This window comes from Notothenia rossii (assembly GCF_949606895.1).
Source record: "Notothenia rossii genome assembly, chromosome: 7".
Classification (NCBI taxonomy): Eukaryota; Metazoa; Chordata; class Actinopteri; order Perciformes; family Nototheniidae; genus Notothenia; species Notothenia rossii.
This window is the reverse complement of record NC_136905.1, coordinates 64,225,948-64,226,404: the sequence shown is the minus strand read 5'-3', so window position 1 is coordinate 64,226,404 and position 457 is coordinate 64,225,948.

The window sequence follows — 457 nt, the reverse complement described above, 5'->3', positions numbered from 1 at the left end:
CAAATTCATTAACTCCCATTCCTGTTTGCTCATTGTGGCTGCTTTCTGTGGCGTGCTAAAATATTGAACTAGCTCACATGGGAGTCTTTGTTTTTGTCTTTAATTTGTAAAGTAACTAAAGCTGTAGGGTAAATAAAGTAAAATACAATATTTCCCTAAAGTACCTCAAATAAACACTTAAGTACGACGCTTAGTTACATAACCACAGTTTAATTTCTTGCCGTTCTCTGTGTGTCTGCAGAGGGCATGGCGGCACCAGCATATATAATGTATTGGCTTGTGGCATGTTGAGGTGGCAGGCTTCGTCCAATTACCTGCAGCCAACGCCAATTAGTATGTAAGGGAAGGAGGATGATGAGGGGTTAAAGTTTAAGGGGGTGATAATGATGAAGCTGGTGCCAGTGGGGTTTGGCCCTGCGAGCCGCTGATTTGGAGACGACCCTTCCCCGCGCCCCCG